The sequence below is a fragment of the Pongo abelii genome, chromosome 4 (genome assembly GCF_028885655.2).
Source record: "Pongo abelii isolate AG06213 chromosome 4, NHGRI_mPonAbe1-v2.0_pri, whole genome shotgun sequence".
NCBI lineage: Eukaryota > Metazoa > Chordata > Mammalia > Primates > Hominidae > Pongo > Pongo abelii.
In genome coordinates, this window is record NC_071989.2 from 153,116,062 (window position 1) to 153,130,788 (window position 14,727).

The window sequence follows — 14,727 nt, forward strand, 5'->3', positions numbered from 1 at the left end:
CCATGTTTGCAATATGACGTGTGCCTTTGAGAAATATTTACCTTCATATGCTCAAAGAACCACTTGCTAAACAGGATAAAATAATTTATTTATAACATACAATGTATGTGTAATTACATATGAAATGATAATGTGAAATCAGTTGTGAGGGTCTATAGTAATGCATACACATAATAACTTTGAGGAAGCAATAACAATTATTTAGCCTTTAGTTTTTGCCAAATGTTCTTATCCCATGAGGTAATGCCTTTATCTGATTCCGCATAATTCATGTGGTGAAAACTTAGCCCCCAATGTAACAGTGTTAGGAGGATGGGAGGTGCTTAGGTCATGAGGGCTCTGCTCTCATGAGTGGATTAATGCCCCCATAAAAAGGGTGTGGAAATGAGTTCACTGTCTTCTGCCATATAGGGACACAGCATTTGTTTCCTTTTGCCCTCCAGCCTTCCACCATATGAGGATGCGCAAGAAGGCCCACAAGATGCCAGCACCCACGAACTTCCTAGCTTCAGAACCATTAGAAATATATTTCTGTTCATCATAAACTAGGGTCCAGTTTTGCTGGCTTATGTCTTTAATCCCGGCACTTTGAAAGGCTGAGGAAGGAGTATCACTTGAAGCCAGGAGTTTGATACAGTCTGAGCAGCATAGAGAGGCCTCATCTCTACAAAAATAAAAAATAAAAAAAATATATATATATATATAAAACAATAAAAATAAATTAACCAGGAACCTGTAGCCCTACCTACATGGAGGACTGAGGTTGGAAGATTGCTTAAGGCTAGGAGTATAGGGAGTCGAAGGCCTGAGAGACCAACTCAGCATTCCACTGAGGCTATATGATCAAACAGCCAACTGTTTATCATGAATGCAGGATGTGGGCAAACTCACATCTGCCCCTGCAGCCAGAAGGTTTGCTGAAGGCAATCACTCCCTGGCACAGTGCTCCTTGAGGTTATCTACTGGGACATCAAGAGCCTATTGTTCAAAGAATGCAGTCTTGCAAGCCTGCTATAAATCAAACTGCTGACCGACAATCACCCCCACTTCTTGCTGTCTCTTTTACCTAATAAATACGGAGGGCTGAAAAAGCTCAGGGCCCTTGTTCGCTAGAAACAAGGAACCCCCTGACCCCTTCTTCCAAATATACTCTTTTGTCTTTGTCTTTATTCCCATGTTTGTCATCCTTTGTTCAGTCCAACAGGGATTGAGGTCAGTGACATAGGAGTTCAAGGCTGCAATGAGCTATGCTCACACTGCTGCATTCCAGCTTGGGTATATGTTAGAGAGAAGTATATATATATATAAAATATCTCTCTATATGTATAATATATAATATATAATAGCTCTATGCATAATATATATCTATGTATAATATATAATCTCTCTCTATTGTAATATATAATATATATAATCTCTATAATATATAATACATATATTATACATATAACATATGTATTATACATAGATATTTTGTATATATATAATACAGTCTGTAGTATTCTGCTATAGTAGCATAAAATGGACTAAAACAGACAGGTACTATAATAATAGTTGTTATATATATATAAAAACACGGAAACAAACTTTAAGCAATTGCATCATTTGCAATACTGGGCATCTGTTGCATTTTCCTTTCTAACACTCCTCAACTCACACTTCTTTCCTTAGGATAGTAACAACATTTTGATTTTCCCTGGGGAGAACGAAATCAACAGCATTCTGTGTGGCTTAGGGGAAGATGGTGCCACCTGTCTTTAGCATTAGGCCTGTAACCCAGGCCTGACTTAGTCAGCATTAATACAACACAGGCTACAGTGATTGGTGTAGGGGTGGGTACATGACTAAATTCTAGGGGCACTTTCAAGCTGCCATAAACAAATGAAATGCATTTTTTCTGCTGAGTCTGCTCACAGTAAAGATGATGTACACAGAAGAAAACACAAGAAACAGAGACCAGTTGCTGATAACATCCTTTCAGCCCTTGGATGTAGTCATGCCAAAGCATTTTTATCCGCAACCTCCCCTTTAACTGTGTCCACATATTTTCTTAAGCTGTTTGAATTGGACTTGTGCCTCTTTCTCGCATACAAGATTGTCCTGGCTAGTAGATTCACTCAAGGCAAGAAATTAGTCAGTAAGAATTGGGATTTGAAGTGAGGTACTGTTTTCAAGTGACTATATACATCAGAAACCATGCATGTCACAGCTTTCTTACCAAAGCTTCTCTGCTGAAATTTCAACCTGCAGGTCCTGAGTTAGGAAATTATCTTGCCAATTTGCATGGGCCAAGAGGAGAGCTAAATGTTAAGAAATGTGTTTAGTTCTCTATTCCCCTGGGTTGACTCTGGATTATAATTAATTGTAGCTTTGGGCTAATTTGTTGCCTAATATTCTTGTATAAAACTGTAAGTGCCATATTAGATTTAACTAGGAGAAGCAGGGGGTTGTCTTCCTGCAAGCCAGAGTTGTAGGAATGATGCAAATGAGCAGTCACATAAGAATGCCATGTTTGTCTTCCTCATTGCTGCTTTCCCTGCAGGGTAACTCTTACTAATTTAGTAATTAGTGGTAGGAAGCTTGAAAATCTGCAAGCTAATTTACACATAAGCAAACTATGTTTAAAATGACATTAACTCACTGTGTTTCGGTATGTGGCCTGACACACAGCCGTTTCATCCCCTTGGCTATATCCCCCGTGGTGCTTTGAAATGGGAAATAATATTAGGGTCTAGCTTGGAAAAAGAGACACATAAAGGGGGAGGATATCAAGACAGAAATAGTTCTCTTTGGTGCAGCTAAAATCCTAATGGGCTATATCACTGATTGTAGAAGGTATTAACAGTCAAGCACTAAATAGTAATGATGACATTTCATCTCAACTATTGAGTGTTTTAGGCACTGCTGTAAACACTCTCTCTATATTATCACATTTACTCCTTTAAAAAGCCCAATATTATCCCCATATTATGGATAAGAAAACAGTTGTTCAAGGAGCTTAACTAACTTGTCTAAGCTCACACATTTACCAAAAGCAGGGTCAAGATTCCTATGTGGGCCTAACATTTTAATTACACAGTGTGCTGGCTACTATAATACTAGACTTATGCAAAGAAATTTTTTATACGGGATGTCATCAACATTTGCAGTATAGTCAACCCTATTATAATAAAGCTTATTATTATCTCAAATCCTATAGGCAAGCAAACATCTTCATATCAATTTTTCAAAAACTCACTTTTCTATTTGTGTTCACAGCAAAGTCCTTTAAAGAGCTCCTGGCTCTGTAGCTTCAACCCCTTTTCTCCTTCACCTATTCCAATAGGACTTTTGTCCTAATAATAAAAGGGCTCTTATTAAGGTTATCAGTGATCTTCAACTTGTTCTCTTCCTTGTCCTTCCTGTCAACTTCGTTTGACATAGCAGATCCCTTTCTTCTTAAAGCTCTTTCTTCGCTTGGCTTCCCGGTATCACTCCCTCCTCTCCTGGCTCCCTCAAGGACTCTACCTTATCAATTTCCTTTGCTGACATTTTTCTTAAGTCTTAAGCATTAAGCATTGGAGTGCCACCCTGGGCTCGATCCTTAGACCTCTTCTCCTCCTCTTTTACACTCCGTTCCGTAACACCTGTCAGCTCAGTCCTTGACACATGTTTCAAATCCAATTATTTCTCACATCTCCTGCCACATTCCTTGCCTTAGCCACCAGCTCTCTTGTCTGGACTCTTGCTGTAGCTCCTTCACTAATATCTCCTTTTTTCTTTATTCCCCTAAAATCCATTCCCCCCATAGCCGCTAAAGTGAGCTTCTTAAGGTGCACATCAAATTGCAGGTGTTCTCATTAAGATTCTCCAATGCCTTTCCATTGCACATAGAATTCAATCCAAAGTCCATTTCATGGTGAAAAAGGTTTATTTTAGATTTGCACACCTTTCTCTCTCTTATGTTATTTTTCATGGCTGTCTCCTTTGCTTCCTGCATTATTGCCATACTGGCCTTATTTGCTCTTCCTCAAATACTACATGTTTATTTTCAAACCATGCTCTTTTGCACAGCTAGTTCCTATGTTCAAGTTCTGTGTCCTTAGGTTTCACATAGCAGAAAGTTTCTTATCATTCAGATCTGTTCTTAAATGTCACTTCTTCAGAGACTGTCTCTATAACCCAAATAAAAGATCTTCCAGCTTTCACCTAAACTCTCTAATTTCTTACCCTGCTTGATTTTCTTTATTGCAATGCTTCTATCCAAAATTGTATACATATTTACTTCTTAATTGTCTGTTTTCTCCCCGGAACTCTATCATCTTCTCCTCTGTGAGAGCAAGAACTTTGCTATTCACTACAGTTTCTTCAGAGCATAGAATGATAGTAAACATTTAAATAATTATTAAAATCAAGAAATGAATACTTTTTAATAAAAACAATTTATATGTGTTTCATAATCAGGACTTCCTCCAATCCAGAATTTCCTGCTTATCTCCTCTATGGTAGACTTCTCTCCCTTCTGAACCATGACATTTTCATCAATCTTCCTAGACTATACTTTCATTTCTTTCCACCATTAATAGTACCTATTATAGTGCAGGGATAAATGAATGATGGATGAAGCAAACATTTTATGCCATAAATAAATATTCATTAACTTCTTAAGGTAACTCAGGAGGAGGGGAGGACAAAGAAGGCAAAATAAAAGGAAATATAACCTGGGTTAAATTTGATCATTTTGTGAATTTCTGAATTTGATTTAAAGGTTTTCAGGGCTATTAAATGCTTTTTATTAGGAAATTTGTAACATTATGTGATTACATGATAAGTAGTGAAAGATAATTCTATTATTAACAAGGAGGGTGGCTATGGAAAGAAAGGAATTATAGGCAGGGAATCCAGGTTGTAAATTATTGTTGCAAAAAGGGGTTTAACCCCAGAACTAAAACATTGCTGAACAGAATGAAAATGGAAAATGAAGATTAAATCAAGCCATCTTGGGGTAAATTGTGCAGGACTTTGTGAATAACTGGATGTGTGTACTATGAATAGAAGACATTGAAGGAAGCTCTGGGTTTCCAACCTAGAAATTTCATTGCTGTTAATCTAGACAGAAGACACATAAGAGGTTATGGAGGGGACTCTTTTTGGTACAGAAATTCAGCCTGACTTAGTTTATATACACATAGGGGAAATTGTTTCAAGGACACTGAATTTGGCGGGCAGAATAATCATTCTCCAAAAATGTCCCTGTCCTCATTCCCAGAACTTAGGGATATATTCCCTGGCAAAAGAGACTTTGCAGATGTGATTATAGGTAAGGACCTTGACATGAGGAGATTATCTGGGTGGGCCCAACCTAATCACATGAGTCCTTGAAAGCAAAAACTTTTCTCAGCTGAGGTTAGAGAGAAGGGTAACATTGCTGGTTTTGAGGATGGAGGAAATGGCCACTAGCCACAGAAAACATAGAGCCTCTAGAAAAGAGGGAGGGATTGGATTCTTTCCTAAAGCCCACAAAAAGGAATGCAGCCCTGCAGACACCTTGATTTATGCCCAGTGAGATCTTGTCAGATTTCCAATGGGGAGAATTTCTTTAGGAAGCCCAAATATAGGAAAGAGATTGGACCTCAAGAATAGCTACAGTCTAGACTTAAAACAGGATTATTTTTCCACATACCTCTATGAATGTGTACTTCATCCTTTTTCCTCCGGAGATGGAATTTCTCTACTTTGTCAATTGTTAACTATGAACAATGACTGCTGACAGTTCAGCAGCCTGTGTGTTTTATCTATTAGATTAATTTCCTATTTATCTATTAGATCAATTAACCAAGGAGAGACTGCTTCTCTTTCTTGACCTTATTTCTAAAACTTTTGTACAAGAACTATAATTGCCTTTGCTTTGAGCAATCAGCTGTGGTCAGGAGGAGAGGTTATTAGAGATAACAGGACAGCACCCAAAGATGGAGATTTTTCTCCATGTGGATGGAGAAAAATTTGGGAGAGTCTGTCTCAAGAAGAAGAAGAGAAATGAGAACTGAACATAACAGCAATGAAGTAATATGGAAGGTCACAGAGTTAATGATTGAAATTGCTTCTTTTTGCATACATGAAATCAGTCAGTCCATAGGTACTTATTAAATGTCTGCTTTGTGCCAAGCACTGAGATAGTCACTATGTATGTTGTTAAGCATAACCAGCAATATCAATGTCTACACTAAGCTTATATTGATACTGGAAAAGGCAGTGATTTAACCGGTGTTACCAAAATAAGTAAGTAATTATAACTGTGTAAATGGCTGTGAAGAAATGCAAGTTTTAAAAGATATATCTAATTGGGGTGGGAGGGTGACTCAGAGAAATTAAACCTACCTCATATAATGTATGCATTAGAGAACCATTTAAGTTGAGATCTAAGGATAGGAAGGAGTTGACCAGACCAAAAAAAAATGGGGAGTTTCAGGCAGAGGAAACAGCTTATGTGATGTTATAAAGATAGGAAGAAATGTGCAGGGTTTGTTGTTGTTGTTGTTGTTGTTGTTGTTGTTTTTGATGGAGTCTCGCTCTGTCTCCAGGCTGGAGTGCAGTGGCGCAATCTCGGCTCACTGAAACCTCTCCTTCCCAGGTTCAAGTGATTCCCCTGCCTCAGCCTCCTGAGTCACTGGGACTACAGGCACCTGCCACCATGCCTGGCTAATTTTTTTGTATTTTTAGTAGAGACAGGGTTTCACCATGTTGGCCAGCTGGTCTCGATCTCTTGACCTTGAGATCCACCCGCCTCAGCCTGAAACGTGCAGTTTTATAGAAACTAAATGACAGTCAGTGTAGCTGATGTTGAAGCAATGAGGACTCAGTAGTGTCAGAGGTTACCAGCAAGATAAGGGCCAGGACATGTCCTTATCAGGTTGTAATGAATCCGATTAAAATTTGGGGCTTTATTAGAAAGCAACATCTTAAGTAGAGCTTGCCTCACTCTTTACATCCAGATACTGATTGTGATGGTTAATATCGAGTGCCAATTTGATTGGATTGAAGGATGCAAAATACTGTTCCTTAGTGTGTCTGCGAGGGTGTTGCTAAAGGAGATCAACACTTGAGTCGGTGGACTGGGAGAGGCAGACCCATCCTCAATCTGGGTGGGCACCATCTAATTAACAGAGCTAGGATAAAAGCAGGCAGAGTAACGTGGGAGGACTAGACTGGCTGAGTCTTCTGGTCTTCATCTTTCTCATGTGCTGGATGCTTCCTGCCCTCAAACATTGGACTTCAAGTTCTTCATCTTTTGGAGTCTTGGACTTACTCCAGTGATTTGCCAGGGGCTCTCAGGTCTTTAGGCACAGACTGAAGGCTACACTGTTGGCTTCCCTACTTTTGAGGTTTTGGGACTTAGACTGGCTTCCTTGCTTCTCAGCTTGCAGATGACCTATTGTGGGACTTCACTTTGTGATCGTGTGAGTCAATACTCCTTAATAAACACCGCTTCATCTATCATATTAGTTCTGTCCCTCTCGAAAACCCTAATATACTGAGCCTCATCTGTAAACTTCTGAATCAATATTTCTTGGGGACACTTAGGAATCTTCACTTTAGCATTATCCCCTCATAATTCTTATATATCTCAAATTGTAATAACTACTCTTTAAAAATAAATGAGAATAATAATCTTTTGTTATAATATTGTTTTTAGAGAATTCAAGGTGAATTTCATGTATCTATTAAGAACTGACATGAGAAGTATAGTGAGGTATATTTTTCTGAAATGCAAAATATCAAGAGTTAGTGAAGTTATAAAATCATCAGACTTCACTGATGCTTACATCAGTATATCTTATGTTTTAATTAACCTGTTGACCTCTATGACAATATCAAAATGAAGAATGCATGTAATGGAATATACTGTATATGGGTGTTTCTAGCCTCAGTCCCCAGGAAATACTTGATACTTTGTTTTTATTTATTTTAAAATATAAAAATGACTTTTATACTGGGGAGAAGACGGGGTGTGTGAATTTACTTGTGCTTTGTTGCTCAATGAATTGCCTGTTTGTACTTCTCTAATTTTTATATAGTGCAAATTGATGTGATCTGAACAACTGATGGTTTTCTATTTGCCAGTCCCAGTTACATTAGCATTCAACTAAAATAAATAAAGACATGCAGAGCGTCTACTGATCACAAAGCACTTATTATCTTAGATGTTAAAAATATTATATGGACTTTAGAATGTGTAAAACATCTCCTGCATTTTCATTTACCCATAAAGAGAGCAAATGGGCATTGTAAAAACTCTCTGAACAATTGCCTGGAATCACTGAACATTCTCTGCTGAACTCTTTCCTACTACTCTTGAGCTAAATTGAAAGGTGACCCTGCAATACTCTGCACCTCATCATGTGCAAGGCAGTAGTTGCTGAAGTTCAAGCACAAAGAAGAGGAGCCAGGTTTGTCCAGGTACATAAATTTGGGTGCAGGGCTAGGGAGCACAGAGAACTCCTTACCAACCAAAAAAGCTAGAAGATGATTTGTAATATGTGAAGATTTCTGGAAAGTCATCAGCGCTTATATCTCAATCCCTGTTGAAAGTAAAGTCCTGATTCTTTCCTGAAAAAAAAATTGAATCCAGTGGGGAACTGAATCTTAGTAAAGCTATAATAAAAACCAGACACAGATAAATCACAAGTTAGCAACCTGGTAAAAGAAAGAGCATGTCCTTCTTTTCTGAATGTAAAATTATTTACCTCACTTCTACTGTTCCTTGACACATAATAACCAGCATTAAATTTTTCTTTAAAAAATATGGAAGAAACAAACAAGAAAATATAAAACTTGAAGAAAGAAAAATGTCAATAGAACCGACAGAGAAATAATTTAGCTAATGATAATTACAGACAGGGATTTTAACATAACGATGACAATTACATTAATAAATATAGTGGATAAAGTGGACAAAATCTGCAAACAAATCAAGAATTTTACCAGAGTAATAAGCTCTAAAAAAGATGCCAAATTAAAATGACAAAATAAATACTTGATAGGAAAAATGAAGAATTAATTTGATAATCTTGACAGATGATGGGACATAGTAGAAAAAAAATCAGTAAGCTTAAAGTTTACCTAAACAGAAGCACAAAGAGAAAAAAAAAGTGATCAAAAAAAGAATGATGCCAATGAGGCAACACCAGCCAAATAACGTACCTATAATAGAATACTATCAAGAAAGCGGAGAGAAAATGGTACAAAAAAAGTACTTAAAAACACAGCCACAACATATCTTTCAAATTGATAAAATAATAATAATAATTATTTAGGGCTCAACAAACATCAGGTAGACCAAATACAAAAGCAATCAAATAATCAACCTATATCTAGACACAGTATAATGGAAGTGCTTAAAACTAAGTATAAAAAGCAATATATATTTTTAAAGCCATTTAAGGAAGAAACATTACATATGGGAGGACAGTGATAAGAATTATGGCTGACTTTTCCTCAGTAAAATAAAGATCTGAGGTTAATGGAATGATATTTTTAAAGGATAAAAAACAAATAGACATGTCTAAAAAAAGATAAATAAAACTGAGATAATTCATCTCCAATAGTCCTGTATTACATAAAATGCTGAAATAAAATTCATTAGGCTGAAGGGTTGATACTAAATAGAATCTTGGATCTGCAAGAAGGAATAAGAAATACTAATGAGGAAAAATTCAGAAGTAAATAAATTAATTTTTCTCTAATTTTAGTATACTGGTTTAAAACATTTATTCCAATTATTATTGACTAATTCAAACAAAATTTATAAACATATATCATAGAAATTTTAGTGTATGTAAAAGTAAAATGTATGACAACAGAGCAAAAAGGGTAGGTGGTAGATAAATAGAACTATTACATATTGTTATAAGATTCATACAATTTTCATTAAGTAGAAAAATGTTATATGAATATAGACTGATATAAATTAAAGATGCATATTATCATCTCTAGAGTAACTGCTAAAAATATGTAGTGAAAAACCAATAAAAATATGAGTTTTTATAAAAAATACACAATTCACACAAAAGAAGGTAAAGAAACAGAGAGTGGGGACAATAGAAAACAAGTTCCAAATTTCTCTGCTTAAGCCCAGCCACATCAAACTTATACTAACTATAAATGGTCTAAATTTCCTGTTGAAGTGGTTGTTACCAACATGTGCAATAGATCCTCAGTTCATAGCAATATATTGCGTACTTGAAAATTGCTAGGAGATTTTGCATTCTACTCACACAAAAATGATAAATATATGATGTAATGCACATGTTAATTTGCTTGATGTAGCCATTTAGCCTTTTTTGTCAATTAAAAAAAGAACGAAACTTTAAGCAAAATAAAATACAGAGGTTAAGAATAGATGAGAAAGTAAGACCAAGTTATATGCTTTTACAAGGAGCATATATTTTATATAAAGACACAGAAAGCTTGAATGGAAAAGAGTGGGAAAAGAGGCCAAGAAAACACTAATCATGAGAAATGTGGTGTGGCTATACTAATGTATAATTTAAAAAAGGATTACCATAAGAAGGAAACTTTAGAATGATACATGGGTCTTTTTTATCAAGAAGATGTATGATTTCTAAATATTTTTGCATGTAATCTGAAGAAAACTTGACAGAAATAAAGGGAGAACTATAGAAACCCATAATCATATTAAAGATTTTATCCATGTTTTTAAATAATTGATCCACTTGTAGATTAACAAACCAATAGAAAATAAAATATTTTTTAAACACTATCAACTAATTTGATATTTTTAATGTATTTAAACACTGCATTCCAGAACTGTAGAATTCACTTTTTATTTTCAAATGAATGTTCAAGATGGGTTATATGATGGGCCACAAATTAAATTTCAGCAAATTGCAAATGATTTAAATCATAAAGATTATGTTTCAGGCCATAAAAATAATAAATTCAAAGTCAATTCTAGTAAGATAGAAAATTCTCAATTATTTGAAAATTCGAGAAGATCCTTGAAATAACACATGAATCACAAAATAAATCATAGGGAAAATTGAAAATATTTTAAACTGAATGATAAATAAAACACAACATATCAAAATATATTTGATATGATTTAAGAAACATTTGTTACTTTAAATGCTTATATTCTACAAATACTAAAGTATAAGGGGTATTATGAACAACTTCACGTGAATAATTGACAACTAGGATGAAAGAGACAAATTTTTGACAAACACTCTTAACAAAACTGATGCAAGATGATACAGAAAACACAGGTTTTTCTGTATTTTGTACAGTAATTCAATTCAAAAACAACAAAAACAGTAACAATAACAAAACTTCCTACTATCCTTAGAAACATGTTAACCAATGAAATGCAGCAATATATTAAAAGTATCAAGACCAAATGGGATTTTTGTCAGGAACACAGACTTTTTTGTTTGTTCTATAATTTAAAAAGTAATGCATGCAATTTATCACATTAACATAATGAAAAATAAAATCATATGAACATCTCAATAGATGCAGGTAAAATATTTGACAAAATCTAATACCAATTCATGTTAAAAATATCTAGCAAACTAAAATATACAAAAAAGGAAATTTTCTCAATAAAATAAAGGATAGCCATGAAAAAAATCCAATTATCATTATACTTAACGACAAAATTTGAGGGATTTTTCTCTAAGACTTTGGACAAAGCAAGAATATAAAATCTGATAGTTGCCAAGCAATGTTGCCTGGAAGTCTTAGTGTAAAAAGACAAGCAAAAGAAATAAAAGTTATAAAGGTTAGAGAAGAAAAACAAACCTCTCATTATTCCCAGCTGACATGATTGTGCACATAGAAACTCCTATGGAATGTACATAAAAATTCTAGCACTGATAATAGTGACTTTAGCAGTCATTAATACAGAGTTAATATATAGAAATTCAAAATACTAACATTGAACAATTGGAAAATGAATAAAAGAAAACTTTCATGATGAAATAAAAAAACTATATAACTTTAAATACATATAATATGTATAAGACTATAATACATTATTGAGAGAAATTAAAAAAGAAAAATAATTAGATATACTCTGCTCATAGATTGAAAGACTCTATGCTGCTAAAATGATAATTGTTCCCAAATTGAACTATGGTATCAATTTAATCCCAATCCAAATTCCAGCAAGCTTTATTTAGAAATTGATCAGCTGACTGTAAGATGTATATAGGAATAAGAAGTATGTAGAATAGCCAACACAATCTCACAGAAGAAGAGAGGAGTTGGGGAACTTATACTACCTGATTTCAAGACTTATAAAGCTGTTAATTAATGCAGCATGCTACTGGCACAAAGAAAGGCAAATAGATTAAAGTAACAAAGAGGATGACATATATGTAGTTGATTTTTAGTTTTGAAAATATCACTCATTTATTTTATTTCATTTTATTGTGAATTTAATTATTTTGAAGTTGGCAAATAAAAATTGTTTTCACCATAAATATATATGGTTAAATTTTAGGGTACATGTGCACAACGTGCAGGTTTGTTACATATGTATACATGTGCCATGTTGGTGTACTGCACCCATTAACACGTCATTTAGCATTAGGTATATCTCCTAATACTATCCCTCTCCCCTCCCCCTACCCCACAACAGTCCCCGGTGTGTGATATTCCCCTTCCTGTGTCCATGTGTTCTCATTGTTCAATTCCCACCTATGAGTGAGAACATGCAGTGTTTGGTTTTTTGTCCTTGCAATAGTTTGCTGAGAATGATGGTTTCCAGCTTCATCCATGTCCCTACAAAGGACATGAACTCATCATTTTTTATGATTGCATAGTATTCCATGGTGTACATGTGCCGCATTTTCTTAATCCAGTCTATCATTGTTGGACATTTGGCTTGGTTCCAAGTCTTTGCTATTGTGGATAGTGCCACAATAAACATATGTGTGCATGTGTGTTTATAGCAGCATGATTTATAATCCTTTGGGTATATACCCAGTAATGGGATGGCTGGGTCAAATGGTATCTCTAGTTCTAGATCCTTGAGGAATCACCACACTGACTTCCACAATGGTTGAACTAGTTTACAGTCGCACCAACAGTGTAAAAGTGTTCCTATTTCTCCACATTCTCTCCAGCACCTGTTGTTTCCTGACTTTTTAATGATCGCCATTCTAACTGGTGTGAGATGGTATCTCATTGTGGTTTTGATTTGCATTTCTCTGATGTCCAGTGATGATGAGCATTTTTTCATGTGTCTTTTGGCTGCATAAATGTCTTCTTCTGAGAAGTGTCTGTTCATATCCTTCACCCACTTTTTGATAGGGTTGTTTGCTTTTTTCCTGTAAAGTTGTTTGAGATCATTGTAGATTCCAGATATTAGCCCTTTGTCAGATGAGTAGATTGCAAAAATTTTCTCCCATTGTGTAGGTTGCCTGTTCACTCTGATGGTAGTTTCTTTTGCTGTGCAGAAGCTCTTTAGTTTAATTAGATCCCATTTGTCAATTTTGGCTTTTGTTGCCATTGCTTTTGGTGTTTTAGACGTGAAGTCCTTCCCCATGCCAATGTCGTGAATGGTATTGCCTAGGTTTTCTTCTAGGGTTTTTACGGTTTCAGGTGTAACATTTAAGTCTTTAATCCATCTTGAATTAATTTTTGTATAAGGTGTAAGGAATGGATCCAGTTTCAGCTTTCTACATATGGCTAGCCAGTTTTCCCAGCACCATTTATTAAATAGGGAATCCTTTTCCCATTTCTAGTTTTTGTCAGGTTTGTCAAAGATCAGATAGTTGTAGATACGTGGCGTTATTTCTGAGGGCTCTCTTCTGTTCCATTGGTCTATATCTCTGTTTTGGTATAAGTACCATGCTGTTTTTGTTACTGTAGCCTTGTAGTATAGTTTGAAGTCAGGTAGCGTGATGCCTCCAGCTTTGTTCTTTTGGCTTAGGATTGTCTTGGCAATGCATGCTCTTTTTTGGTTCCATATGAACTTTAAAGTAGTTTTTTCCAAATCTGTGAAGAAAGTCATTGGTAGCTTGATGGGGATGGCATTGAATCTATAAATTACCTTGGGCAGTATGGCCATTTTCATGATATTGATTCTTCCTACCCATGAGCATGGAATGTTCTTCCATTTGTTTGTATCCTCTTTTATTTCCTTGAGCAGGGGTTTGTAGTTCTCCTTGAAGAGGTCCTTCACATCCCTTGTAAGTTGGATTCCTAGGTATTTTATTCTCTTTGAAGCAACTGTGAATGGGAGTTCACTCATGATTTGGCTCTCTGTTTGTCTGTTATTGGTGTATAAGAATGCTTATGATTTTTGCACATTGATTTTGTATCCTGAGACTTTGCTGAAGTTGCCTATCAGCTTAAGGAGATTTTGGGCTGAGATGATGGGGTTTTCTAGATATACAATCATGTCATCTGCAAACAGGGACAATTTGACTTCCTCTTTTCCTAATTGAACACCATTTATTTCCTTCTCTTGCCTGATTGCCCTGGCCAGAACTTCCAACACTATGTTGAATAGGAGTGGTGAGAGAGGGCATCCTTGTCTTGTGCCAGTTTTCAAAGGGAATGCTTCCAGTTTTTGCCCATTCAGTATGATATTGGCCGTGGGTTTGTCATAGATAGCTCTTATTATTTTGAAATATGTCCCATCAATACTCAATTTATTGAGAGTTTTTAGCATGAAGGGTTGTTGAATTTTGTCAAAGGCCTTTTCTGCATCTATTGAGA